A 27803-nucleotide genomic window follows, 5' to 3' on the forward strand; every position below is an offset into this window, starting at 1 on the left:
ATCCGAAGCAGGCTCCCAGCTCCGAGCTCTCGGCACAGAGCCTGATGCGGGGCTCGAACTCAGGAACGTGACATCATGACCTGAGGTGAAGTCAGACACTTAACCGACTGAGACACCCAAGCGCCCTAAAAAACACTTCTTACTGAGTAAATTCTGTCACTATCTAACAAAAGAAATGTTTGCCTGAACAAAACCATTTTACCTAAAAAAAATAGCAATGTTATGGCATGTGGATATAATTTTGATAAAGGATATTGGAGAATAGCATAGATAGTAGTTCAGCTATGGCTTTATATTTTATCTTTCATAGAGGCAGTAAATCCAAAATTCAGAAGACATTTTCATGGGTAAAAGTAGGGTGTATGGAGAGAACAAGGACAGAGGTATAATAATCTAGGAATCCATTCCCTTATGAGGATCCAATTAAATTACATTCTATTTAGGGGCGCCTGGGTGGCTCAGTTGGTTGAACATCTGACTCGATTTCGGCTCAGGTCATGAGCTCACAGTTGTGAGTTTGAGCCCCGCATCGGGCTGTGGTGATAGTGTGGAGCCTGCTTGGGATTCTCTTTCTCTCCCTCTCTCTCTCTCTCTCTGCCCCTCTCCCTCTCTCTCTCTCTCTCTCTTTCTGCCCCTCCCCCACTCTCTCTCTTTCTCTCTCTCTCAAAAACAAAGAAAAAAACTTTTTTTTTAAATTTTTTTTAATGTTTATTTATTTTTGAGACAGAGAGAGACAGAGCATGAACAGGGGAGGGGCAGAGAGAGAGGGAGACACAGAATCGGAAGCAGGCTCCAGGCTCCGAGCCATCAGCCCAGAGCCCGACGCGGGGCTCGAACTCACGGACCGCGAGATCGTGACCCGAGCTGAAGTCGGACGCTCAACCCACTGAGCCACCCAGGCGCCCCTAAAACTTTTAAAAAATTATATATTATTTACCTGTTTGATTATAAAAATTAAATAAGCTCATTGTTGACACTTTGGAATATATATTTATACTATCAGAGATAACTTTTTTACCAGGGGTCACTATTTCCCAGCCTGTCTTTTTTTTCTTTTGTCAAAGATTTTATTTTTAGGGGCGCCTGGGTGGCTCAGCCAGTTAAGCATCCGACTTCGGCGCGGGTCATGATCTGGAGGTTCGAAAGTTCGAGCCCCGTGTCGGGCTCTGGGCTGACGGCTCGGAGCCCGGAGCCGGCTTCGGATTCTGGGTCTCCCTCTCTCTCTGCCCCTCCCTCGCTCAGGCTCTGTCTCTCAAAAATGGATAACCGTTAAGAATTTTTTTTTTAATGATTTTATTTTTAAGTAATCTCTACCCCCAACGTGAGGCTTCAACTCACAACCCTGAGATCAAGAGTCGCACACTCTACTAACTGAGCCGGCCAGGCACCCCTTCAGTCTTCCTTTTAGAGCCAATTGGATACACAGTTCTGGGACTCGTCTTGGCAGCGTAGATCCTAAAATTGGATATACAATTCTGTATTCTGCGTTATTCCCATTTACATCACATGATCGACATTTCCCCATATTTTCCCAAATAAAATGTAAGGCCTACATTTGATGTGATCACGTGAATGTGCTGTAACTTATTTTATCCCATTCCCCTGCAGTTAAATCTTTCCCATTTTCCTCAGCTTTTTCTTATTATTCAATGATTCTGGGAGGACCGTGGTCATTCACTGATATATATCCCCGTTTCTGATTTTCTGTTTGATATAGACCTCAAAGTGTAATTTCTCTGGCATAATGCTTGAAAATGTCTGAAGGTTGCTGTCCGTTGCTGTTTCTTTCCATAAAGTCACAAAATGTGTACTAAGTTACACTTGCCCCAGCAATACTTGATGCTTGTTTCATAGTACCTCACCGTCATTGAGCATCATTATGGTTTATTAGTTTTTATAACTTAATAGATGACACATGGCATATCGTCACTGCTTCATTTTATTTTTAAATCATTTTCAATGTTTATTTTATCATTTCAGTTTCTACGTTTTGATATGGCCATGACTTTTTAGTCCCTACTCATTAAATCAGCATCTCCATTTTCTTATTAATATCTAAATAGGTCTAATCATAAAATAATAGATACTCCTAAAATTTCCAACCACGTAGTATATAAAGCAAAAATCCCCTTTCCCCATGTGTATCTACTATTAACATTTTTCTCGATACTGCAATTTTATTCACGTAACATTTTTTGAACAATAATCCTCAGCGAATTGATAGACCAGGGTTCTTACTGCAAACTCCACCATATCTTTTTGTTTGACCTTGAAAATGTAGAGAACAGATTTTATTCTAATGCGGAGACAGCAGGTGCCCACCCATTCATCCATTCACTCATTTGTTCATTCTTAAGTCTATTATTTTAATGAGTGCCCCATAGGGAGAACTTGGAAATTTTCCATCTCTACCTCTCTCCCAAATCTGCTGGATGCATGAAATTTAACCACCAGAGAATCATTTTAGGAATGATCGATCTGGGGACAGAGCCGTCAAGAGTTTCGACTGCAAGGTCAAGCAACAGACCAATAGTTGCCTCCTTCTATCCATTTCACCCCATTTTTCCACTCCTCTCCAATACACCAGGCAGGGATTTGGGGAAAATTCCGTTTCTGGAGTCCGTCATCCTTTCTTCTTGTTTACAGCTTTTAAATTTTATATTGGTGAAATTTCATGAGGTTTATTTGGGGGTAAACGGGGGTTGCTTTCCTGACCTGCTATAGGTAAGAAGCTTAAGGTATAAGTTATTTCATGCCTAGTCATCTCACAAAAAAAATGGGGTAGGAGTCCCATCACCTTTTTCCTGAATAGGAGTATGAGGAGTATCTTCCTCTTCTGGGTTATAGGTGAATATGGGTCCTGGATGGAATTTGTCCCCGAGCCAGGACTAGGGTGAGAGTATCTGAAAGGCCTGGGTTAGGATGAAGGAAATGAATGAGTTATGCGAGGGCAGGATTGGATCCTGTATTGATTTAAAATTGTTTTCATCATGGATTTTTTCATTGATTTAGAATTCTTAAAATGGTACATCAAAACCATGTGCATCTCGATTTATTGAGTTTTTTTGATGGCCCCTACAATTTCGTCCCTGGTTTGAGTGCCTCCTTTGCCTCATCCTAATCCTGTCCCTGACTTTGTCCCCTAGAGACAGAGGAGGCTTATCATCATCTGTGAGCTCCTCTAGTTATCGTTCTAGTAACCAGAGCTGGATGATTCTCAAATCTGCCCCGAGCTGTCGCTTTTGGAGAAAGTTTTGGCTTCCGTCCATATGCATCTGCTCTAGCACCGGCTGTATTCCATGTGTTGGAGTCTATGTCCTGGTCTGTGTCCTGTGACCACTCAGCTGTTCTTGTTCATTTGGCACTAATGGTGGCAGAACATTAAAACAGCAGGAAAAGGTACCATGCACTTCGGAGACTTCCGGAGACTTCTTTGGTTCGAGGATTTGGGGTCGGTGCGGTTGGAGATGGTGGGGAGCAAGACGTATTCCTCCAAGTATCTGAAGCCGCAGGGGCTCGTAGAAGGTACACGGTTATAGAGATTCTCAACTCTGGCTACATATCACAATCACCTGAAGAGCTTTCACGAATGCTTGTGCCTGTCCTACACTCGGGTTTTCATTGAATCGGTCTGGGGTAGAGCTGAGCCATTGGGATTTTTTTTTTTTTTTAACTCCTCGGATATCAGTGGATAACCAGATTGAAACCCACTATGTCTTGCATTACTCAGGGGCCAGCTGAGGCTCATTCTGAAGGGCACGGGGAGCAGGTCATTATGGATCTGAAGAATCCAAGTGAATAGTGATCTGGAATCAACTGATAGTTGCCACGGGTTTCGGTGAAGAAACATCTTTTACAGCCAAAATTGGTAGCTGGGGGAAGGAGGGTGGGGGCAAGGCTCAGTATCTTTGTAAGATTTGGGCAGTTCTCTGTCCCAATTATAGTCATCATCGGTAGTGAGAGATGACTACTCTTTTCCCCAATTAGCGTCCAAATTTTTGTTTTGTTTTTGAGTTGTAAGTCTGGTCTGTACTTGTAATCAGATTTGAATGTAAAGAATCTCATCAATTGAGCTTCTAAATACAGTTTAAATGTTTACCAATGGGTTGCTTCCAAAATATGTGTTCTCTTTGAGGCATATCTGTTAGGCATTTTGGCGTGTGTTTTGAATATCTTGAGAGACATGTTTCTGCCACTTTTAAGCTAGAGTGTCAAATCTCTAGTTAACATCAGTCTCAATTTCAAGGCCATCGCCCCCTGCCTTCAGAAAATCCCCTCCATTTTTAGGGTTGGAAATAAGCACTGATGTGGAGACGGGCTGATCTTGCTTCTCAGGTCGTCAATGACCATAATGACATGAAGAATCTGGAATGGTTTCTATCTTCATTACCCTAATAGGACTTTGAGGACTATTAGGGTAATGAAGATTAATAGTTCCATTAGCCTTTCACTTTCATGCTAAACCAAAGCCACAGATCATTGAAGAGACAAAAGGTATTCTAAATATCATGTAATTGTCATTGACTGAGAACAATGAGGCACTGCCTTCGGTTCCTTGCAGTAAGTTTTGTTTCAGTCTTTGCTTGGTAACCAGAACTTTCTTTGGTCCAGATTATACCGCTGAAAACAATCACTATATTGTCCTCTCTTCTGAGGTTTATTAAAAGCAGCTCTTGTTCTGTGGTGATATCTTGAGAATGGTGGGGGAGATGAGATGTCAGGTCTGTTTCTCTGTCCTACATTTTGGAATTCTTGATAGAATACTGTTCTTGAAACGCTGTGCTAACATTAGAGGGCTTCCGTTGGGAAATTTTGAGTCATGGTAATTACCTAGAGAAATATCGACAAAGTATATTTTTTGTCCTGTTTCATAAGTACATAATGGGGGTTTACCTGGCATTTCCACTAAACCACCCCATGAATTTAGGGTGGTCGCTTCTCTTACTGGGGCCTCAGTTTTCACGTCAGCAGAGTAGAGCTGAAGTACATGATCTCAAAGTTCCCATCCAACTCAAATAGTTGGTGATTTGTTGATTTTTGACTAAAATTGGGTAAATTAATGCATGCAGTTTTTACTTTGTATCTAGAGAGACGAAGTAATTTTTCTGACAAGAAATTCAACATATCAATGCTGTCATGTTGCTACTTTAACAGTTTTTTTTTTTATTAAGACCTTTTATTAACAGGTGCTTGCCATTTTTTGACTTTTTTGAAAAAATCAAGTTGTGATCTTTTATTACAAATTAAAAATGAGGTTCCTGGGGCGCCTGGGTAGCTCAGTCGGTTAAGCATCCGACTTCAGCTCAGGTCATGATCTCAACGTGGATGCGAGCCCCACATCAGGCTCTGTGCTGACAGCTCAGAGCCTGGAGCCTGCTTCAGATTCTGTCTGTCTGTCTGTCTCTCTCTCTGCTGCTCCCCCACTCATGCCCTGTCTCTCTCTCTCTCTCTCAAAAATAAACATTAAAAGTGAGATTCCTAAAAATCTCACCTTGATCAGGTATGAAACAATTGAAAAATCGTTAAAGGTATATTGAGGAAAAAAACCCAGCCTTACCAAAAAGAGACCTCTTTAGGCAAAAATAATAAAAACTCCATGTGCATAGATAATGCAGATAGTTCTATTTATCTGGTCAGTGGGCAAGAAGCAAGCCCTTAAGGTCTTCAGGTCCAATCTTTTGTTCATTTCTTATCGCTGGAATTTCACATCGTTTCTCCTTGTTGGATGACTAAACAGGATGACTGTAGAGATGGTAAGCCAGGATTTACTCAGCCCCGGCCTGCTCAGCCTCAGAAGAGGACAGATCCTCAGCTGGGGGATCCGCTGCTTTTGTGTCTTTGGCACCTTGTGCTTTAGCGTTCTCTGGGCGACCGCGTGGGTGATCAAAATTGTGGCGGTACGGATGTCGAGGTGACTGCTCACCTTCACTCTCATCGCCTTGATCTTCCTTATCTTCTTCACTGCCGTCCTCTCTAAGCTGACTTTGGCAAGGAGGACCCCGTGGGTCAACAGCCCCGAAACATATCCTGTCTCACTGGTCTACCTCGTTCTCTTGCACCCTGGTGGTGAACATCCTGCATCACCTCTTCCCGCACAGGAGGGTCGGAAGACTGTGGCCCACGTCCACACGGTCTCCGCACGTAGTAAGGTGCGAACCATCTGCTGCGGTGGGGTCGGCGCTGTGAAGGCCTGGCCTTCGGGAGCACTCTCGGATGCCTCGTTCTTTTCCCCCACGCTCGCTCTTCCGGTAATTGTGCCGGGAATCGCGTGGAGGGCCCCTGCCACGTGGAGAGTGCCCATAATGTTTACGACCCGCTGCAATACTCACTGCCTTGCACTGGGCCCGCTCCACCCTGGCCCGTGACATTCGCTGCCTCCGCACCCCCTTTCTCCTTCAGCGTCCAACTCCACAGTCTCTCCGTCCCCTACACTGTGAGGTACTTCCTGGGGTAATTCTTTATGGCACTTCTGTATCTCCGTCGGTGTCATTACTGTTGATGAAACCATATCCGTTTCCTACACGGGACCATCTTCCCAAAACCTTGGTCGAGATGACGCTCCCGCCCCCCCCGGCAGGCACCTCAGAGGTGAGGCCCCCCAGCCTCTGTTCCCTTCGCTGCTGAGGCTGGTGCCGGGCTCGGGCTCGGCGTCTCAGTGAGGGCGGGGACGGCTGCTGGGGGGTAGGCCTCTCTGCTCAAGGTTAAGGTGATGATGACTGGGACCGGCTGCCGCAGCTGCGGCCCCTCCCGGGCGTGATGGTAACTGAGCCAGGCCTATGCAGCTGCTCAGGGCTCTCCGGGGTCCGCTCTCTGCTCCCGCTACCGATCCAACTCGGTTCTTAGGCTTTTTAAACTTCACTTCTTCGAATGAGCTTAATGCGCTTTGACACTTCTTAGACTTTATTATCTCTGAAGCTGTCTCGGCTTTATTTCATTAATTCTCACCATGTTTGTTTGAGCACAGGTGGTGGGAAGGTTATTTTCTTTGTTTTGCCGATGAAAAAACAAGGCAGGCTAACTTACGTTCTTTAAGGCTTTGGGGGATTAAAAAGGAGCATAAGGAGGAGGACTGGGCCGACATAATAAAGAGGAGGACAGAAAGAAAAGGAGACCCTGGCAACTGAAGTTGGGTATGGGATGTGGGAACAGAACAGAGAGTATATGGGGCCTGTTGCCAGGGAGCCACTTGACAGTAAGAGTAAGAGGTAGTCGGCAGGAGTGGTCAGATTGATCATGATTCCATTTGCCCAGCCCAGACTGTGAGAACTTTTCTAGGAATTAGATGCTAACCGTGAAGGTGGACCTCATAAGTTTTCTAACCTAGCATTTTACCCTATACCTAATTTTCCTCTGAAAGCTCGAAAGCAACAATGACTCCTAACTCTTACGGTGCTTGGTATTTTATACGCAGTATCTCGGTTAAATGTTCATGGGCAGATACTATTAGTGTGTCCCTATTACAGCAGCTAAGGAAGCTGGACTTTTGGGCCGGGTCACACGGCCTGTAAATTGTGAAGCTAGCGCCGGAGTCGACATCCGCCCCAACGTAAATCTGCACTTGGCAAAACTGTGCTCTAATGCTTCTCCAATGACTGATATTCAAACAGCGGGTATAGTCCTATCATTTTTGCCTGCACACCTAATTGCTTTATAAAAATACGTTTCAATTGCTTCATGAGAATTTTGACACTTCTCTCACTTGGTCTACCTAGTTAGAAATACGTGGTTTGTTTTCTTTCTATGAAAACAGAAAGAACAGAACTCTATTGCAATTCGTTTCAACCAGTATGTAGGGAGGCCTCATTTGTACCGTTTAATATGCAGAAGACTTGACATATGAAGATAAATGATACAGTTTCAATCTTCAGAGCATGTATAGCAATTGAAATAGGCCCATCTCTTGGGCAGGGCAACGTGGGTGGTCGTACTATGTCCCACGCATTTGCAGTGACAGCCTGGATGTTGCACTTTGATGTGTTCTGTCTATCCCAGAGATCCTATGAAAGATACCTACCTACAGAGTGGCTTCCTTCTACAAATGATTTTCCCAGGCAGCCTTCACGGGTTGTTTCCCCAGGGCCACAACTATTTCTAGTGATGGCCATGGAGACACGTAATAAATAACCAGCTGGCAAAGCTCTGAGTCAGTGCAGAGGAAGGACTATTTGTATGTATTCCAGACGTGTGAAAATGATAGTAGAAAAGACTGAGTCTTCAAGGGTACATAGTCTTAAAGCTGGCAAGAAATGGTTATTGATGGGGAGACAAGTGTAGGTGGAAAGACCAAAGTCATGCTATGGAAGTGTAAGAGGTATGACGAAAGCAGATTTCTTAAGTTCTGCATTGCCACGAACAGGCACTTAAATTTTGATATGGACAAAATGGAAAGATTGCAATCAATGCACACATGACAGTTCTGAAGGCTGGGATCAGTGTGTAGGTAATAGTTTTCTATAATCCAGTGGTTTCCAAAATGTGGTTCACAGAACACTTGAGTTCTAAGGAGTCTTCTCGTTGGCCACCCATGTCATGTTAATATTTACAAAGTCAGTGCTATCTTAATATTTACAAAGTTGGTCCTACCTAGGGTTAAAATAATGCATGCATGGAACTGACAGTATTTCATAGCAACACACACACAAGAGCTTGATGAAAAGGTAAGATAAATTATTCAAAAGTTATAGAAATTAAAACCTTCTTATGCAATTTACTTAAACTTTAAATAATTTTTAGAAGCATGAACTGCGGAAGTCAAGTAATATTTCCATTGTTGCCTAAAGGTATATTCTTAAGAATTGCAAAGCATTCTTTGTTTAAAAAGTCTGTGGCAACAGACAAGATTGATATCAAACTGAATAATTCATCAGCTAAACTTTGCACATAGCCATTAGCAGTAATTCTGATGAGGATGCATACAGGGAACTTGTTCAAACTTTTCTCCTAAGTTTAGCATTGAACTTAAACTGTTCCTGATTCAGATTTCATATGTTTGTCAAGAGATTCAACCTCCTTACTGAAAAAAAAATCTAAGGAGGCTCATACACTTGAGAATATGTCCAATATTTCCCTTTCCATATGAAATATACATGGATTAAAAATGTTTGGTGCTATATATTTAATGGATTAAAAATGTTTGGTGCTATATATTTAACTTTATCCAGATTCTTCTTATAAAAGTACATCTTGAATCCCCAAATGTTAATATCTAATTTTTGGCCCATAGAGGAAGCTTAAGAAATATGTATTGGGGTGCCTGGGTGGCTCAGTCGGTTAAGCGTCTGACTTCGGCTCAGGTCATGGTCTCACGGTTCGTGAGTTCGAGCCCCGCGTCGGGCTCTGTGTTGACAGCTCAGAGCCTGGAGCCTGCTTCAATTCAGATTCTGTGTCTCTCTCTCTCTTTGCAGCCCCCCCCCACCACCACACACACACTTGTGTTCTGTCTCTCTCTCTCTTAAGAATAAGTAAAACCCTAAAAAAATTTAAAAAAAGAAATATGTATTGAATATATATAGTTCTACAGCAATCTGCCTTTATAGACAGTCACAATCTTCTCCACGCAACATTTCTGAGAAGCACAGAAATAAGAAATATTAATTTCCTCATTTAGAGATGAGGGTATTAAGGCCCAAAGTGTTTGAATTATTATCCTAAATTCACATGAATATTTTAGTGTTAGAACCGACATAGCATGCAGGTTACCAAATCCAAGTCCAATGCTCTTATGTCAAGTCAGACTGTATTATGTGATTCATATTATCAGTTCTTCAAAAATACTTTGAGGCATTTCTCTATAGAAGCTAACGTATAAAAAACTGTAACAGAAATAAAAAAGAATAAGATCATAAATATACATGAAGTCATAAGCTAATCCATATCCCGTGGTCAAGAATTTACTGTGGATCTAAATTTCCTTGCAGCGAAGTAGAAAGTTATATAATTTGTATCATTTGACAAATGGAAAAATACAGGTAATGTGATATCGTGTCACCACCATGCTACAAACTCTCCCGATGGCTTTTCATTGCACTTATAGATAATTCAAACCTCACATCATAGCCCACAAGGCACAGAATACTCTGGCTCCCGTTATTTTTCTATTCTCATCAATTATTACTTTCCTCATTGTTAACTACGTCCTAATCTCTTGGTTCTGTCGACATGCCACATTTATTTCCCACCTTCAAGTCTTTGGACTCACTATTCAATACAGTGGCAATACTTCTCCTCACAGATCTTCACATGACTAGTTCCTTCTTATTATCCAGGTCCTAGGTCAAAAGTCTTAGTTTCTCATTATTCAAGAGCCAGAGAAACTATACTTGACCATCTTATCCAAATTAATCATTTTCCCAGCTATTCCCTGGTTAATTATCATAGCCTACTTATTTATAGTACTTGGCCCTCTCTGAAATTTTCATGTTTATTAATTTTTGTTCACTTCTCTTCTTGCCCTCCAACTAGAATAAAAATTCCACAAGAGCGAGAAAATCAATGTGTGCCCCCAACACAATTGGATCTCCAGCACCAAGGACAGAGCCAATCAGGCATTCAATTGAAAATCCATGTGAAAGTCATTGAGGGGGACGAACTTTCCTTAAAACTTCATCCTAAAACCTCACAAACTCTTAAAAAGCCTTTGAAAACATGATGCTCTATGGCTTTAGCATCTACTTTTAGACTATGCAGCAGTCACCAATGAGACGAGGTAGAATAAAGAGAGAGTCCATTGCAGAACTTTGAGTAAAACTAATATGAAATGGAAGACCAACAAAATAAGAGCCTTTGAAGGAGAGTAACATGAAACGTCCAGAGAGAGGGAAAAAACAGCGAGGTTAGTGTTACAAAATGAAAGTGACAAGAAGGTATTTCAAAGCAGGTCATGAATAGTATAGATGCCAGAAAAATATTCAATGAATTTTTTAACAAAGCTACTAGTGGTAACCTTGGCAAAAGCAAATTCAGGGGAGTGGCAGCGGTGATGATGCAAGTCAGCGCAGTGGATTAATGAGAGAATGTAACATGGAATTTCATCATAAAAAATAGATGCCATGGTTTTGTGCTGGGCATTTCTAGAGTAGATTTGTATTTATCTGATTTGACCTCCTAAAGAATCTCAATTTAGCTGTACTCAAGTGTCTTAGAGGAGCACTGCCTTCTGATGAGATACTGAATTGGATATTTGCAAATAAATTGGATTTTTCCCCACTAGCCAGGCTTTTAAATATTTGAATACCTACATATTGTACACCTTAAATTTTCTCTTCTGCAGGCTAAATATTTATAGATTCTCCAACCATGCCCACTTATGACCTGGCTTCGGAGCCTTTACTTGCCTGCTTAAGGTTCTGTGACCACTCTAGTTTGTCAATGTCATCCTACAATGTGATTTCTAGAAATATTTAAGGACATCACTCACCTTTTCAATACTTGTAATAGTTCCTCATTGCCCCATTCATTCTGACTTCTAAGACCTTCAACATTGACTTTAACAAATATTCTTAGGCATTATCTCCATTTCCCTACATTATTTACAATACACATCTAGACCAGGGGTCAGCAAACTTTTTCTGTGAAGCGCCAGATAGTAAATATGTTTGGCTTTGCAAACCATATGTTCTCTGTTACAGCTACTCAATATGTCATAAACAGTACAATATATAATAACTGTACAATAGACAATACATTAATGAATGACTCTGGCTGAGTTCCAGTAACACTTCATTGGGGAAAAAAAGTCAGCAGGCTGAATTTGGCCCTTGAGCCATAATTTGTCAACCCATGTTCTAGACAAACAAAATGCCTTGTTCATGCTCTCCACCAACCCCTAACCTCCCCCTTCCCCCAATTAGTGAAAGTAAAGGCAATGGCGATAGAACCAGAAGACTCAAGTACAGCAGTTCATATGAGAGGAAAAGTTTTTCCTTCTTCCACATCATTCTGCCGTGAGTGGGCCAGATTGGTTCCTAACTCTGTTTCGCAAGATCATTCATTCGGTACCTGAGCTCTTTCTTGCTAAAGGCAGCGGGTGATTGGCAACTCTGAGTAATACGCAGGCACCAGTACTGTATCTCTTGTTGATCACTTCCCCTAGAGCAAGAGGCTTATATTATCCTTGTTTTAGCTTAAAAACTATTGAAAAAGGTAGTTTTGCCAAATGTTTTGACCCTACATCAAATGGGGTTCACTTTCCAAGCCTACCACCTCTTTTCCTACCCATGAAGCCATTGACTCACACGTTAGATTTTTGTTGTGGTGGTTCCTCTCTTCTGATACCAACTTCTACAGTAGAGTAGGGTAGTGTGTGTTAAGTTGACCAAAACATGGGGAAAAACAACATATTAAAAGGTTAATTTCTCATATGTTTAACTGTCCAGGGTGGTTCCGGGCTGTTGAAAGAGACTCTGCTCCACAGTCATTAACAGACCTAGGGTGATGGCCACCCTGCCATATTCAACGTGTGGCTTCAAAGTGCATCTGGGTGGTTGTCATAAGTTTGTTGGAAGAGGAAAAGAAAAGGAAGAACTCATATAAAAAAAAATCTTTATGATCCAGGACATGATTTTCTCTCATGTTACACTGACTATAATTCTGTCATATGGCCATACTTAATGGCAAGTGAGGCCGAGAAATGTAGTTCAGCTATATGCCTAGGAGGAAAACAAAAATGAATTATGGTAAATAGTCATTAGTTTCTGTACACCATCTGTCAAGACTCTGCAGTATTGTTCCATTCATGATTTCCTCACTTACTCTCATTTTCTCTTTTGTATGAATCTCTACAGTTCTTTTCGTATGCTCTTCGTGACACACAGACTTCTCTACCTGAAATGCAGATACTGGTGGGCCTGAATGTGATGGTCATTAAAGACAGGAACACTGGAACTCTGCCTTCTGGCCTGCAGCACTGGAATCTGGAATTGCAGCCAGTGACCCGGTGGCAGAGCACAGCAGGAAGACAGGTTCGGCTTTGTGTGTCTGACTCATCTTCGTTATCACTTCCTCCCAGCGTACGGCATTGAAACAAATGGAAACCCAATTAGTGTGGTTGAAATCACACCTTATCATCTCCCACTTCTCTTGGGCTTTATTTAAGTCTTACGATTTTCCTTCCAACCTGCAGTACACTCTTCTTTGGGTAACTCTCCGATTCATAGTAATTCCCCCTTCCCTTGGAAAAACCTCAGTACAGAGAGGAAACCAGTACAAATAATTAGGTGAGTTTTCAATCTGTAACTATAGCTGGCTGTTCCATAGACTAAATAAAATTATTTCTACGGGACATTTGGGCACATTGAAACAGAGACCGGGAGGGTTCAGAGCCAAATCATGTTAATGACAGAATATTAGGGAGAAGATCTACCATTTTCTGCTGTTGAAGTTCCAGGTCCACCCTAATTCCAGCCCTTTTGTGTGCCTTGGCTATTAAAAATCTTTCTTCAAAACTGTGAAATACAACAGTACCCTTTCGGGGTACTTGACATTTTGTTAAAACACTAAAATTAGTTTCCTCTGCTCGCTACGAAAAGAAACTTGTTATTACCATGTCACTGTTAGAGTTTTACTTTTCTGGGGTAGAGGGAAGTATAACGGCATTTGAGTCATTATTCTTTCTCTTAAGCACATGGTGACATCATACCTGTGCCATAAGCTATGGGCCCAAGTCATTCTAACTTGTCCCCACAGTTGTAACTTTCTTTGAGTCTGGTATTTGTGTAGCTGGATTTTAGCACTCTAACACTTTTGCTCGTATGTTGTTATTATTCGTTTTTGGATTTTGTTCATCGTTCCAGACTATTAAGGTCATTTCTAGTCGTGACAGGACACACAATGCAGCAGAGAACGCTAGCCTCAGCAAGAAGTGTACTCTCCTCTTCCGCCTGGAACTTCTCTACACGACATCTCTTAGGGGTCCTGTGTCACTTGCAGGCCTGACCTGTAAAACCTCTTTTGTAATCCTCCACACTCTCTCCCTTGTCTCCTGGCTACATACAAATGATCCACTGGAGGACTCCAAAGCCCTAAAAAAAAACAGTGGAACAATTAGATTGAAAGAACCTAGGTCCTCAAAAGACTCCATCAAACAGATCTTGGTCTGCAGTTTGAAGAAAAAGTAAACTTGTCTGTATTAAGCCTTTGAAATGTAGGGATTATTTGTAACAGCTGTCAAATAACGAAAATCTGAATGTATACAAGGAAGGGCTATTCAAAAAGACGATTGCAATAAATAGAACATGCTGACCTCAGGATCTGCAAGTGTCTTAAAATCAAACAGTGGAAGGTCTTAAAAAAATGGGAAACGGTAAGAGGGCTGGTAGGAACTTTAGTGGGGGAGGGGGGAGGCAAGCAGTGGGGGTGGGAAGGTGGAAAACTCCAGGCACTTCAACGACAAAATCTGGTTCTGTAGTCAGCCACTTCATGGAATGAGCCACAAGGGAGGATGTCTGTATCTTGGTGCTTGCTTAAGCAGGGGCGAAACCAAAGTTCCGGGACCTGTGTGGAGGAGAGAAGCCTGACTAAAATTTGGTCAAGTAATGTGGAATTGTGAGTACATGGTCACAGTCTATCTTGACTAATCCAGTCTCTCTCCTCAGTTTCGTCAATCCTACTAACTCAGTCAACACGCCATCGGGGTACTTACTAAACTCCATATTGTTCCTACTCTGGCCAGGCTCAGCCCCCTCTAACAACAGTAAGAGATTAGAGAGAGCTACTGTAGCACCAGACTTAGGAACCCAAACCTTTTGGTGAAAACCTCTCTAGAGAATGAATTCTTCCACCTCTCATTCAGGGTTACCTCCTCAGTATGATGCCACAGATAAAAGAAAAAGGGTAACACAGCTCACATTCATAAGAGAGAAAATGTACCGTGATAATGTAAGATGTTAACAAAAGGAAAAAACTGGGCAAGAGGATTACAGGTACTCTGTGCTATCTATGTAACATTTCTGTAAATATAAAACCATTCTAAAGCGTAAACATTTCATGCTTCTGACAAATATTGAAAATAATAAGTGATGGCAAGGATGCAGGGGAAAGGGAGCATCCATACATTTGCTGGTGGGAATGCAAAATTGTACAACCACTTAGGAAGACAATTTGGCGGTTGCTAATAAGGTCAAACCTCCACTTACCGTATGGGACAGCAGTCCTGCTCCTAGATATTACACCAGAAAAATCATCATTTATGTTCACTCCAAAACCTCTAAGGGAAAGTTTAAGGCAGCTTTATACATCATCATCAAAAGCTTTAAACAACTCCAATGGCAGGAATATACCGTTAATACATACAACAGTATGGATAAATATCAAATGCGTTATCATAAGTGAAGACAGAAAAATTATATATACTCTACGATTCTATTTGTGTGACTTTATATGTAGACACAGATAAGAGACGAGAGGTCTCCCTGGACTTGGGGGTATGGGGATGGGTTACAAAAGAGCAACATGGGAGGATTCGGAGACGTGACGGAACCGTTCTGTATCATGAGCGTGGTAGTGGTTACATAAGTGTATACATTTGTCAAAACCTGTAGAACTGAACCGCAAAAGAGTATGACCCTGTGTAATTTTATTATTTTTTAAATGTTTATTTATTTATTTTGAGAGAGAGAGAAAGAGCATGAACAGGGCAGGGGCAGCAAGCGAGGGAGAGAAAGAACCCCAAGCAGGCTCTGTGCTGTCAGTGCAGAGCCCAGTGCAGGGCTCAATCCCATGAACCGTGAGATCACGACCTGAGCGGATGCTCAACCGACTGAGCCGCCCAGGGACCCCCTACCCTGTGTAATCTTAAATGTATGGATGACAAAATAAACATTGAAAGGAAAAGGGTGGGATATGATATGCAGCAAATTCTAATCTAATTTAAATCTAATCTAAATTACAATAAAAATGACGTATATTCTGTCCTTAAAGCAAATCTCAGCAAATATAGAGAATAAAAACATCCGAATAAAATTCTCTGACCAATTAGGCTAGAAATTAATAACAAAAGAGTAGCCATAAAATTCCCATACGTTTTAAAATTTAAACGGTGCACATCTAAATAACTCATTGACAAAAAGAGAATAACTGCATTTAGGTAGTATTTTACCATAAATGATAATGCAAATCAGATGTATTAAAGCATGTAGAACACAGCTAAAGCAGTAATCAAAGAAAAACTTATAGATTTAAATACTTCTATTAGAAGCGAAAGCCTGAAAATCGACAATATTATGTGAATCTTCATCTTACATAAGAGAAAAGAACAGCAAAGTATGGGGTGCCTGGGTGGCTCAGTCGGTTAAGCATCTGACTCTTGATTTCTGCTCAGGTCATGGTCCCTAGTTCATGAGATTGAGCCCTATGTCAGGCTCTGTGCTGACAGTGCAGACCTGCTTGGGATTCATTCTCTCTCTCTCTCTCTCTCTCTCTCTCTCTCTCTCTCTCTCAAAATAAATAAATTTTAGGCAAAAGAAAAAGAAAAGAATAGCAAAGTAAACCCAATGAGAATAGAAGAAAAATAATAAAGGAACCAATATCAGTGAAATAGAGACGATCAAACGGAAAGATTCTACCTAGAAATTGCTAAAATGACCAACCTCTGGTCATTTAAAATGACCTATTGAAAAACAAGGAAAAGATACAAAGAAATGTCAGGAATGACGGGATGTCAAGATGTGGAAGACTCAATACTAGAAAGATGCTGCTTCTCACCCATTTCATCAATGGATACAACCCTCATCCCGATTAAAATCCTGGAAGGTTTTTTGAGCAACTGGGCTTATCATCAAAAGTCTCATTTAAGAAACACGTAGTGCTTCAAGAATGGAAAATTATGATCTCAAAAGTGAAGTGCGAGATGCAAGAGGAATGCTTATGAAAGAAAATGTTAACCATGTGTGTAAATCTAAACAGAAACTGTTAGTACAAAAAATAGTGTCCTGTTTGGGGGATATAAAGATTATAGCTGAAATAGTAAACATTTTGTAGTTGTGAAAAAGGAAATTTTCACTGAATTTTGACCACGTACATGTGGACTTGGTTCCTCTGAGCCTGGAGAGAGTATAATAGCAAATAACTGAGTCCTCAGAAAAAAAAAAAAAAAAGAATCAGAGCAAGGGCTTCTAGAAAAACTATTTAGAATGAATGGAAAAACAGCCAGTGAACATATAGCCGTACTATGTAGACTCAGTAAAAAGATTCAGGAATCATTCATAGGTTTGCCCCTGAGCTCCACTAAATCCCGAAGATCTTTAACTGGCAAGACAAAGACTTGTTCCAACTAAACAACCACTTTGCCTTGTGGAATTATGGTTTTCTTCCTTTGCCTTTTGTCATGCAAAGAGTTCATGGACATATACCCCAAGCACCACTTGGCACAGAAATAACGTAGAGCTCATGGGGAAAAAAAAAGTTCTAAGTAGATAAATAGCATACATCACGCAGTACTCCAAACATTCATTACTCCATACCCAGAATGTTCCCAGATGTTCTGTTTGCACCAGGTCTAAAGTTCCAACAGGACGGGACCCTACTTTTATTATTATTATTATTAATTTTTTGACCCCCTTCACCTATGTTTCCCCCTTCCACCTATGTTCTTTGTATCTATGAGCTTGTTATTTGTGTTTTAGATTTTACACATAAGAAAGATCTTGCAGTATTTGTCTTTCTCTAACTTATTTCACTTAACATAATGTCCTCAAGGTCCATCCATGTTGTTGCAAGCGGCAAGATTGCAAATGAGTAAGATTATTCAGCCATATCCAGTCAAAACCACAATGAGGGGCACCTACGTGGCTCAGTCAGTTAGTTAAGTGTCAGACTCTTGATTTCGGCTCAGGTCACGATCTCACGGTTTGTGAGATCCAGTCCCGCGTCAGGCTCTGCGCTGACTCATGAGCCTGCTTGGGAGTCTCTCCCTCTCTCTCTCTCTCTCTCTCTCTGCCCCTCCCCACTGGTGTGCAAGTGCACATACATGCATTCTCCCCCTCTCTCTCAAAATAAATAAATAAATAAACATTGAAAAAAAACCCACAATGAGCTATCACCGCACCTCACACCTGTCAGAACAGCGAAAATAAAAAACACCAAAATAGCAAGCGTTGGTGTGAATGTGCAGAAAAGGGAACCCTCGTGCACTGTAGGTGGGAATGCAAGCTGGGGAAGCCACTGTGGAAGAGGGCGTGGAGGTTCCTCAAAGAATGAAAAATAGAAATACCATATGATGCAGTAATTGCACTACTGGGTGTTTACCCAAAGAATATGAAAACACTCATCAAAATGTTACATGCACCCCTATGTTTACAGCGGCATTATTTACAATAGCCAAGTTATGGAAGCAGCCCAAATGTCCACTGATAGACGAATGGATAAAGATGTGGTATATACATGCAATGGAACCTTATTTAGCCATAAAAAATGAGGTCTTGCCGTCAGCAACAACATGGATGGAGCTAGAGAGTATAATGCTAAGTGAAGTAAGGCAGTCAGAGAAGGACAAATACCATGTGATTTCATTCATATGTGGAATTTAAGAAACCAAACAAGCAGAGGGAGGAAAAAAGAGACAGAGAGACAAATTAAGAAATAGACTTTTAACTATAGAGGACAAGCTGATGGTTACCACAGGGGACGTGGGGGGAGGGTATGGGCGAAATAGGTGAAGGGGATTAAGAGTACACATACTGGGACGCCTGGGTGGCTCAGTTGGTGAAGCATCCGACTCTTGATTTTGGCTCAGGTCGTGATCCCAGGGTCACGGGTTCAGGCCCTGCACAGGGCTCTGTGGTAGCACAGGGCCTGCTTGGGATTCTCTCTCTCCCTCTCCCTCTGCCCCTCTCCTGCTAATGTGTTCTCTCTCTCAAAAAAAAATTGTCTTAATGAAAAAAAGAGTACACGTATCATGATGTGCACTGAGTAATGTAGAGAATCGTTGAATCACTATATTGTGCACCTGAAACTAATATAGCGCTGTGTTTTGACAATAGTAGAATTGAAATAAAATAAATAAAAATTAAAAGCGTAGAAATTTGCTGAAATATAGGGAGAAAAAGTGAAATGAGAGAACTAAAACACCAGTTAAATAAAGACAAGGAAGTAAAGAAAACAATCAAGGAAAAGTTGTCAGATGACAAGATAGAAAATAAAATAGAAAATCCAAATATATCGGTAATCACGCTAAACACAAATGGACTGATAATGGTGTAAGCAACACAATTTACAAGCTTACTCCTATACTCCCATATTAGGAAATTCATTATTTTCAAGCATATATGAAGCATTTATAAAAGTTAACTTCATATTAGGCTGTCAACCCCATCAACAAGTTTCAAAGTATGGTATCCAGTGCCATACACATCGTACTTTCCAACTATGACGCATTCCAATTAGAGATGTTATAAAAAGACAACCAAAACATACATTTGGAAATTTAAAAACACACTCATGTCAAAGACAAATTATGATGGAAATTAGGAAATACGTAAAAGTAGATAATACTGAAAAGACCCAAATACAAAACAACCAAACGTGTTAGATGCAGCTAACGCGGCTCTTGCATTAAAAACGAAAATGGAAAGTGAAGAAACTAAAGAAGTTAGAAAAAGAATTTATAAATTCAAGTCAGGATAATAGAAATAATTTTTAAAATACAAAAGCAAATATCCGAAATGGAACGTAGCCAAGAGATCAATGTGGCTGCAGTGAAAAGAGACGGGAGCGTCACTGAAAATGAAGTCAGAGAAGTGAGAGAGGAAAGGGAACCAGATGTTTCAGAGCCTTTTAAGTCTCAGTGAAGACTGTGGCTTCTATTCTGAAGGAGCTGGGAAATCATGGGAGGGTTTTAAAAAGAGTAGTGACATGAGCTGATTGACATCCTAATTTGAGACTGGACTAAAGGAAGGCAAAAAAAATACGGAGACCAGTCACGAGGTTACTACAATAATCCAGGGGGAGATAGTGGTGGTTTAATCCAAGTCAATGGCAGTGGGAATAGTTAGAAGTAGTCAAATCTAGGGGCGCCTGGGTGGCTCAGTCGACAAGCGTCCGACTTCGGCTCAGGTCATGATCTCAGGGCTTGTGGGTTTGAGCCCCGCATCAGGCTCTGTGCTGACAGCTCAGAGCCCGGAGCCTGTTTCGGATTCTGTGTCTCCCTCTCTCTCTGCCCCTCCCCTGCTCAAGTTCTGTCTCTGTCTCTCAAAAATAAATAAATAAAAACATTTTAAAACAAGTAGTCAAATCTAGAATATATTTCAGGATTGGAGGTGATAAGATTTATTAATGGACAATATACGGGGTGTGAGAAAGAGGTCAAGAATATGGCAAGATATTTTGACCTGAGGACTGAGGTTGTTATTAATTAAGATGGGAAAGACTGTGGGAGGAGTTGACATGGAATGTAATATGAAGAGTGTGGTTTGGTACATATTAAATTCCAGTTGTTATCAGATATTCAAATTAGGGTATCAAGTATGCAGTTAGAAATCTAGGTTAGGATTCAGAAATATATTCTTTTTTTTTTCTTTTTTTTTTCTTTTTTTTTTTGAGAGAGGGAGAGACACAGAGAATGAATAGGGGAAGAGCAGAGAGAGAGGGAGACACAGAATCCGAAGCAGGCTCCAGACTCCAAGCTGTCAGCACAGAGCCCGAAGTGGGGCTTGAACCCACAAACAGTGAGATCATGACCTGAGCCAAAGTTGGACCCTCAACCGACTGACCACTTCAGGCACCCCAGAAATACATCCTTTCTAACATGGCCAAGCCTTTACATATAACTTCAATATAAAGATTTGTGACTTAAATGACAAGTTAATTTATAATAACACAGCAATTAATTATCCTCATTCTTTTCTATTTTAGTGTATATACTCCAGGATCACAGTGGATTCTCACACTGAGAGAATATTTAGCCTTTTAAATCTTCTGACACAGGATCCGAGCATTTAACTTGAACAGGATGTTGAACAATGTTCCAAAACCTAGGTTTCGAAACAAGTTCTTAAAATTTTATCAATGGAAATTTTATGTTCCCACTTAGGTACTTTTAACTGTTGGTTGAAATGGCACGTCCCAAGCTGGTAATTATTTTTGAAAATCTGAAATCTCTAAACACATTTTTAAATCAATTAGCACTCAGTAAATTGGTGCAAGTTATAGTTTTATGGTTAGCTTTTTGTTTTTTGTTTTTTGTTTTTTTAATTTAGATTCCATAGTTGTTTTCCTGCAAGGGGAGATTAAATACAATTGTTTTAAAATGGTTGCCCAAATTAAAAAAATAATAAACCAGACAATGCAAAAAACCTGTGACCAGTATAGGGCCTAACTATATTCAATGTTTTCTATTATTTACACTCAGTCTTCTTCCTCTCTTCAGCCTCTTTTGTAAAGGTAGTCAATGAAAAATTCTCCTACCCATTATCCTCTGCCTCCCATTTTGAAAAGATGAGGCCTCAACATTTTTTTCCCTTTTTGTGCCTGATGGTTCAACTTCAAAATATGATCAGAATTTGCCCTTTAGCCTTGACAGTCCCCGGAGCCCTAAATACTCTTCTAATTTCCCCCTCTCCTGTGAGGGCAAAATGACTTGTAAAAGGGTCAGGATGTATTTCTAGACATCCTAAATTTTCCACGTGACTTTAAATGGAAGTCCTTAACTACTTGAAGCTTTGTCCAACTCTGCACCCAGTCAATTTTCTTCCTCAGATTCTGACCTTCCCCTATAATTCAACTAGAGCCAGGCAGTAAAATCTGTTTATTCCTTTCATGAAGATACTCCTCCTTCTATCCATCTGGGGACTGCCTCCCTGTAACCTCTGGGAAATAGAATACTTTCTTGGCCCACTAATAAGACAATTAGATACTGACCTATATGCTTTGCCCTTTGGAAAGATTCCATCCAATGTTGCCTGTACTTGGAGTTTTCCAAAGTGGTCACATTCTCTTTAGTCAAAGCTAGGAGGGCTCGGTCATCTATGAAAACAAGAGGGAAGACCACAGTTTCAGACAGTAAACTAACAAAGTCAGGAACACGGTAATCCAGCTGATCATAATAACAAGAAGCAGTAGTTCTATTGTTTCATAATCTATGTTCTCTGCCATGAGTGGAATTGTGACTAGCAGTTAGACAGTACAGATCGTAGCAGGAAGGGAAGCAAAAAGCCAATTTTACTTGAACTGCACCCTAGTCCTTCCCCTTGAGGAAGGCTTATGAAGAATGCATATGGCTTCCCACCACATTACCACTTATCACTGGCCCACAGTTTTGTCCATTATCATGTCATGAGCATGAATGGAAGCAGTAACCAGGGAAACTTGGGGTAGCACATGTACTTTATCCATGATCAAAATGTCTTTTCTACCTAGTCACCAACTCCATTCCTTGCTCCTATCTACGGTACATAAATACAGAAGAATAATGTATCTTCTTCTTTGTCTTGCCTGTGTCTTCATACCTTACTGACCAAAAAGTGTTTTTGTTAGTAAAGTCTTAGTTGTCTAATGTGGGTTATAAGCTTAGGAATCCCCCAGGCTTACACCAATGGGTTAACAAGGCATAAAGAAATACAAAATCATAAAATGCTCACACCTGAGTTTGGGTAAACCAGATTGTCACTCCAAGAATAGGGAGGTGCAAAGACACCCTGAGAATAGGGAGGTGCAAAGGCACCCCAAAATAGATAGGGGGGCAGAGCCCCCAAAATAGAGAGGGAGAGGCAAAGGCCTAAAATAGGAATGGGTGCAAAGGTGCCCAATACACAGGTATATGAAATAAACAATAATAGATATTCAGGGTAGAAGCTCCCCCAATTTAGTACAATGGCAGAAAGCTGCTTTCACAGGAGGATAGCACCAGGTTAGGTAAACTGGTGAATTGAACTACAGACCGCTGCGCTGTATGCAAAGCAGCCCAGAGCGGAGATGGTTAACAAAAGAAATGGTGCCTTGTCAACCCTGAGGTGACTCCCCCTATCTGTCTCGTCCCCAAGGCTGGCTGAGATAAACAGAGGTGCTGTTTCATGTCTGCTGTAAACAACCTTCCTCCCGACAGCCCGGTGCCCGGATTTTGTTTTGTATTAACCCAAACCCCAAACAATGTATATCTTCAAAACCCCCCTCTTCCTTCATGTCCCCACGTTAATGTTCCCAGTTTCCTTGTCTCTTTGTACACGTCCATCACGTTTGTAAGCCTTCTGATCTTAATAAAAACTAGGGCAAGGACCCTTATTCAGGGCTCTTGTCTTTTCCCGGACATTAGCCATCTCTCACTTTAATCCTGCGTCTGCTCTTTTGCTGGCCAAAAGAGAACTTCAGACTTATAGTCTACGACAGTCTAATTCCACTTATTTCATATACATTTTTACTAACACACAAAACATACTCAAACATTTTCAACCTCATGATTGTACCACTTACCTGCCGATAAGATCTCACTACCTGCACTGCATATAATTACTGAACTTATACATTTTCTTTTTCCAGTAAAATAGTCTCTCGTTCTGTTCCATACTATAGACAGGGCCTAGGGTAGGCACCATAGGCTATGCTACATTTTATATCAATAACTTTAACTAGTCATCCAGTGTATTTATTTAACCCATAACCAATCCCCATAACTCTATTCCAATATACCGCAAATTGAGCCATCTTTTTCATATCAACATGAAAAACTTGAGTGAACTCCTCCCTGAAATTCAGATCCAGTATATTTATTTTAAGAGTCATAAGGGAAAACACAAACGCTTACTCATCAGTCTTCAGTGAAAGAAAAATAATACTTGTCCCAGAGACTTGACGAGTGACCAGATTAAAGCAGGAGCCATGAGACATCAGAAGAGACAGACGAAAGCTATTTTGGTGAAAGCATTGACAGGCCTGGAAATGGAGACGATGTGCATGTGTGGGCAAAGGACAAGGAAGAGTTAAAGATGATTTCCAGGTTTCTATCTCATGCGATGAGGTGCACTGTGGACTGTTACCTCTCAGTCCCCAAACAATACTGAAACTCAGTTATGCCCGGCGTGCTTTGTAGGCCCCAAATTCTGAATTTCAGCAGCCTCGTGTCTGTTTGTGTTCACATCCCAGCATGCTTGATCACAAAATGCACCCCCATTCATATATAAGCTCAAAAACTCAATATTGCCAATAATTCTCCCAGTCCCTAACCCTGTGTTTCAGATGATGCCCCTTATTTAAGACTTGCCTATCTTCAAGATACCTCTGGTCATCCGTAAGATGCCTTGGACTCAACATATTGATATCAATGGCCAACCTCAGAAAACATGAACGGCTGGGCAGGGGGCAGGCGGGGAATGATAATCCAGGATCTCCATCTTCAGAATGCTGTGACTACCAATGTGTCTTTGTGTAATCACCAAAAACAACAATAGCAATAACAACAAGGCTTCCCAGTAAGTTATGTCCCTTGTCATTGCAGCTATCAGTAAGCAGAACCGTCAACCTTAGTTCAATGAAGCAAGGGAGAAAATAACCTCTTTCAAACAGCCTGTCTTTTATCACTACATCAGGAAACGTTGAAAGTGTTGAGCCACAAAAAATAACTACTTTTATGTTCAAATTATGTACCTAGCAGTTCACTGCCCAAAAAGGGGGCTATGTTAAACCACTTCTCACATACCCTCTAGATGTGCTCTATTATACATAGCTAAATGCTGACCAAAGAAGCATATAAAATTTTCAGTGTTTGTTAAATGGGAAGATGTTCCTTTGCACATAGCTTGTAAAACAATCTAGCCCTTTAAATGTCAATACAATAGCCACTAGTGACATACGGCTACTGAGCCCTCGAAATGTGACAAGTCTATATTAAGATGTGCCGTAAATGTAAAATGCATCGCATATTTTGAAGAAAAATTATGAAAAAGGAATGTAAGATATCTTGTCGTTTTTCTATTGAGTATAAGTTTTAGATGATACTAGTTTGGACAGATTGGGTTAGATAAAATATATTACTAAATATAATAATATATATATATAATATAATATTACTAAATAATTTCCATTTACCTCTTTTAACATGGTTTCTAAAAAATTTAGAATTACGTAGGAAGCTCACATTATATTTCTATCGGACATTGCTATTCTATACTATGTTAGAGCATATATCAGATAACAATTTTAGAATGCCCTTTAACTGTCTGTTGTCTTCTTGACTATCACTTTTTCCAAACTAAATTACTGTGACATATAGTTAGTCTGCCTTTCTCAGTGTGTCCTAACCAATTTCTCAGTTAACTAGGGAATTTGTTTAAAGGAAAATAAAATTTTCTGTTATATGTTTTCATATTTCCAAACATGATATAGGTAACTTTTATTAGATTCCAACTGGCATCATTAGTGTTCATCAACATACAAAAAAACAGGTAACTTGGGCAAATGGTGGAAACCCAGGGGAGATACTCCATCTTTTCATTTAGTGCTATATTTTTCCTCCTTTTCAATTAGCACAAGCAATCTTTTTGATATAGTGGCAGCACAACGTGACTATATATGCTAAGTGATGTTGCGAATTCAGGCTGTGAGATTTCCCTTGGAGATTAAATTACCTTTGAAATTCTCCAGCTGAAGCAGCATGAATTTCTCTTCTACTTTGTTTTTGGCCTGGAATCCTTAGTGATGCAATTTCTTCCTAAGGAAAATGCATCGAAATGACTCTCTGGTTCTCTGAGCTTTGCTTAAGCCCAATATCAACAAAGATGATGAATATTTTTGGCGGGGGTGGGGAGGGGGGGCTTGGTGAACTGCCCTGCCATTCATCTAGCTGTCTTCAGGAATTACAGGCAGAAAGGGATTAGAATTACTAGTGACTTCTTTCCTTGATGTCAGGCAGAGCAAACTGTCCTAAACAAAGACTGGAGTTCTGTTTCTAAGCTGGGATTTTTGTTCAGGTTGTTAACGTTTGTGGCTAAAGATTTTCTATCGGACTCACAAAATTTATAGATACTTTGGCCAGGTGCATCATTCCTATATACTCCTCTCCTCGCATTTCCTCTGATGAATCCCATACTGGTAGACAAACACTGGAGTGCGATATATTGAGTATCCTGAGGAAAAATGAAAAGTTCCATTCATCCATTAATTATCTAGACATTTGATTCCCTCAACTATTACCATTTACTCGTCCATCTAGAAATTTCTAGACAATGGATAAAAGTGTCCAGTTTTCATTTATTAAGTTGGCCTCATCTCGTTTCAGTCATTTTATAAGCTCTAACTCATCATAAGGTTGTGATGAATTGCCCCCCCTTTTGTAATAGAGGGAAAATTAGAACATTAACAGAGTCTATAGTTTCAGACTTAACACAATTCCATATCAGTATCAGAACCTACACATCCACCTAAAAGCAAAATGTACACTTCAAAATCAGATGGGGTAGCCTAAATGCCCTATGGGTGATTCCAGTGGAATACAGTGCATAACGTTTCTGAAGAATGCATATTAAATATGAGCAGTTATAAGACTCTGAGTAGGATGTAGTATGCTTGTGTAAATGCAAGTAAGATCATATTTGAAGGAGGTTTCCTAAGATTAGAATAAAGCTAAAATGGATGCGAGGTTAAAATATTCCAATAACACTTGAAACTTGTAGTCTTTCTGGTATTCATCCAAAATTGTGAGCATGTTTCTTTCTTCTGTGTTTGCAATGGTTGAGGTTCATTTACTTCAAAAGTTCTCAAATTTATTCTAGGCACAGGGTCTTGGGCCCCAGGGCCAGCAAACTTTTTCCGTGAAGGGCAGACTCTAATCGGTGTTTGTTACTTTGCTGGCCACAAGATCTCTGTTGCAACTATTCAACTCTGCCACTGTAGCACACGCTTATAAGCACAAGAAGTCATAGTATGTAAACCAATGGGCGTGGCTGCGTTCCAATGAAACTTTAGAAAAACACATGATAGGCTGAATTTGGACTATAGTTCATAGTTTGTTAACCCATTTCATTCCAATGAAATCTCACATCAAATCCCAGTGGCTCGTAATGGTTATGAATGAAAGTTCAAAAACACAGGTTAAGTCAGAAATACCACATTATCTTCCAAAGAAAACCTTTTATAACACCACTCAGTGGTAAGTTTTATCTACTTCTTTTTTTTTTTTTTTGATGTTTATTTTTGAGACAGAGAGAGACAGAGCATGAGTGGGGGAAGGGAGAGGAAGAGGGAGACCCAGAATCCGAAGCAGGCTCCAGGCTCTGAGCTGTCACCACAGAGCCCCATGCGGGGATTGAACTCAGGGATCCTGAGATCATGACCTGAACTAAAGTCAGACGCTCAACCGACTGAGCCACCCAGGGGCCCCCTATCTGAGTAATTCTTGGAGCTATCCCCACCCTTCCTTAGGATCTTATGTAGCAGCAACACAAAGCAGTGGGTTGGGGTATGTGGGTTCCATTGTCTGCATGTTATCTGTTTAGACATGTTACCACTCTAACCTCCATCAACAGGCCTCTTCAGTCCTGACTCGGTGCTGCTTGCGGCCATGCTTGAAGCATGGGTAATTGATGGATATACTACAAACTCCCACTGGAGTCCCATGCAGACATTACTTAATGATGGCTTGCCACATACTGGGGGTGCTTCCACGGTTCTTGTTTATATTTTGGAAACCACTTTATTGAGTTATGGACATGTAAAAAGCTGTACATATGTCATGTATACAAGTCTAATTTAGGGATAAGTATACGTTCGTAAAACCATTACGGCCATTATGGTCATAAACACATTCATTCCCTCCCAAAGTTTCCTCCTGTCCCCTTTATTGTTGTTATTTGCATGTGTGTGTGGTAAGAACATTTAACATACGA

At 40.7% G+C, this 27803-nt stretch overlaps 2 pseudogenes; both read right to left on the reverse strand.

Annotated features, from left to right (window-relative positions):
- Positions 1–1868, reverse strand: part of LOC145714468 (tRNA pseudouridine(38/39) synthase-like) — a 94361-nt pseudogene extending 92493 nt beyond the window's left edge.
- A 3815-nt stretch (positions 1869–5683) lies between these two features.
- LOC145714469 (Y-box-binding protein 1 pseudogene) lies at positions 5684–27480 on the reverse strand (annotated as a pseudogene).
- Positions 27481–27803: the final 323 nt, after the last annotated feature.

The sequence above is a fragment of the Panthera onca genome, chromosome X (assembly GCF_046562875.1).
Source record: "Panthera onca isolate mPanOnc1 chromosome X, mPanOnc1 haplotype 2, whole genome shotgun sequence".
Lineage (NCBI taxonomy): Eukaryota > Metazoa > Chordata > Mammalia > Carnivora > Felidae > Panthera > Panthera onca.